Source organism: Cryptomeria japonica, chromosome 3 (assembly GCF_030272615.1).
Source record: "Cryptomeria japonica chromosome 3, Sugi_1.0, whole genome shotgun sequence".
Lineage (NCBI taxonomy): Eukaryota > Viridiplantae > Streptophyta > Pinopsida > Cupressales > Cupressaceae > Cryptomeria > Cryptomeria japonica.
This window is the reverse complement of record NC_081407.1, coordinates 86,068,156-86,070,955: the sequence shown is the minus strand read 5'-3', so window position 1 is coordinate 86,070,955 and position 2,800 is coordinate 86,068,156. Positions and strand designations below refer to the sequence as shown.

At 35.4% G+C, this 2,800-nt stretch overlaps 1 non-coding gene across 1 annotated transcript; it reads right to left on the bottom strand.

Moving 5' to 3' along the window:
• Nucleotides 1-205: 205 nt before the first annotated feature.
• LOC131071020 (U6atac minor spliceosomal RNA) lies at nt 206-327 on the bottom strand. Its single transcript, XR_009112458.2, has one exon. It is a non-coding gene; the product is annotated as a U6atac minor spliceosomal RNA (small nuclear RNA).
• Nucleotides 328-2,800: the final 2,473 nt, after the last annotated feature.

Genomic DNA, 2,800 nt, shown 5'->3' with positions numbered 1-2,800 from the left:
TTAGTCCCAAAGCATTGATAGTAATAAGTGAACATCTTTCAATAACCAGATGAGAGACATTAAATTATTTAGCCAATTTGAGTCTTGATAGAAAAGTCTTAGCTTCATCTATATTGTTAGAACTTTTAGGCATAATAATCTTCCCCCATGGGTTCTATAAACACATCTAATACTAGAGCTTCCAAGATTTCCTTTCGAGGGTCTACAAAAAACTGGGTAAGATCCACTAGTAGTAAATAGCCTTAACCATATGTGAAGGAATAGTCTAAAGATTGTTCTCATCCTTATCAAAGGAAATGCCAATCATCTCTCCTTTTCTATGAACACTTAATGATTTTTTGTAGAATAATTTTTATTTAAATTAACTAACATAAATAACCCATTTTACAGTGCCAATCACCTTGAGTAGAGTATTGACAATGAAACCTTTCAATCCTTGTCATAGTGATGAATAAAATTAAAATATAAAAATCTATATCAACCTAAATTAATTATTCATTAAAATAGTGATGCATTGCATTTGATTATTATTGGTGAGATATACATATCTCAATTAGTTTGAAGCAATATTCTTAAAACAATTAATTTTTAAATACTAATAACACAATTAAATTTTCTGAAATCACTTGACAAATTAGAGATGAAATTGTTGAACTGCTCCCAAAATTTTGCTTCTAAATGATACTTGAAATTTAAAGTGGAATAGCCCAATTCAATAAAAAATATAACAATGTTGTAGATTTTAAGAAAAGAGACAATATAAAATGAGATTTAAAGCTCTAAATATGATGCAATTTAATTATGCATTTGATCATAAATGCATTGAAATTTAAATTGATGAAAGATGTTAGAATTTGCACAAATATAACATTTCTTAAGTAACTAGCTAAGATTGGTTGGAGACTTTTGTTTGATGCTACCAAGTGATCCCTAATCATGGCTAGTAAGTATTTGAATGGGAGAGTACTTCCTTTCTTGGATTTGAATGTTATGATTAGAGGGTTGCATATCTAAAACAACCTCCTCAAGACCCCTGACTTTCTCTATAAAGGTTTACTTTGGTAACCAAGGAATGGTCGAATCATTTGCTTTTGGAAAGATCCTTGGATCTCCCCCACCCCTCTTGAGTTCCACCCTATCTTCTCTATGGTTGAAGCTGAGATCTCTGCTAGATTTGAGACCTACCTCTATGATTATTGGGTCCCCTATTTACACTTGGTGGAGTGAAAATTTAAAGGTTCTAATTTCCCTCAACCCCTCAAACCTGCTATTATTGATCTCTCAGAATCCTAAGCACTATTAGATTTTATAGGAACAGAGGATGAGGATATCTTGATTTGGGCTCCCTCGAAGGATGGTAATTTTTTGGTGAAATCTGGCTTTGAGCTCGCCTGTCCTTCCCTGGTGCCCACTTTTAAAAGTGATTTTATCTGGAGGAGGTCTACTCTGCCAAAAATTGGTTTTCTCTAGCGGATTGTTTGCCACAGAAGAATCCTTGCTTTGGATTATATTATGAAGAGGGGCTTCTATTTAGCTAATAGATGTCCACTTTATGAAAATGAGACTTAAAGTATTGCTCATCTCTTGTTTTGTTGTTACTCTTGGAATGTTAGACATAAGATTATTGGTATGTTTTCTTTCGATTGGATTTGGAATTCTATGGCCAAAGAGAATCTTTTCGGTATCTTTCCCTCCAAGTACCCCCTATTTATCAAGCTTTGGAGACAATATTTCTTTTACACTGGCTAGTGTTAGTGAAAGGAGTGGAATAATAGAATTTTCAAAGAAAAAAGTGTGACTAGGAGGATCTATCCAACATAATTATTTTAAATATCAAAGAAAATTTAAGCTATTTTGTGAAGTGGACCCATTCTCACCCCTTAATTCCTTTGGATTGGGCCATTTCTAGCTCCTGGGAAATGAAACCTACTCTTTCTGATTTCTCAGCTCCTCTAATTGGCTTCAAAAATGTTATTAAATGTACCCTCGCCGACATTGGATGGCTAAAGATGAACTTTGAGGGGTCTCCCCATGGCAACTCGGGTCGGGCAGGAGGGGTTGGTGTTATCAGGAATCCACATGGTCACTTGATCCTTGCTTATGTTGCCAACCTTGGTGTCGAAACTTCCAACATCGTGAAAGTGGTGGTCATGTTTCACGGGCTTGATGTGGCAAGAGGAATGGGTATTTCTAAACTCATTGTGGAAGGTGATTCTCATAATACCATTATGATGCTTAATGAAGAATCTAGGATGGATTGGAAAGATGCTCCTCCCATTGAAAAGTGTCGCATCCTCCGCCTTACATTTGATGAAGTCAAATTCTTCCACATATGACGTGAGGGGAATAGGGTGAAAGATAAATTAGTCGGACTGGGCATGATGGTTAATAATTTGAAAGTTTGGCTCAAAATGCTTGAGGTACCTCTTGATGCATGTACCATGATTTCAAATGATATGAACATTAATGATTTGTAATTCGAAGGCTACTTTTTTAGTATTTTCTATTCTTGCCAGGTTGCCTTTCAAGTTGGCTAAGGTAGTGAGATTTTATTTATGTAGGTACACACCATAGTTATTTTCAGACTTGTCCCTTTCACATGATGGCACATGGGTCTGTAAAGATGGGAGGATTTTTGAATCGGATTGAACCAGATGAGTGTTCCAAGTTGAAAAAAAATGGTGAGTTGTGGAGCAAGGTTATCCAAGGAAATATAGACTCGTATGTGGAGGGAATGATTGGACATGACCCCAAACTCTCTATTGCTCTTGTTTAAGCCTAAAACAATAGCATTTTTAAG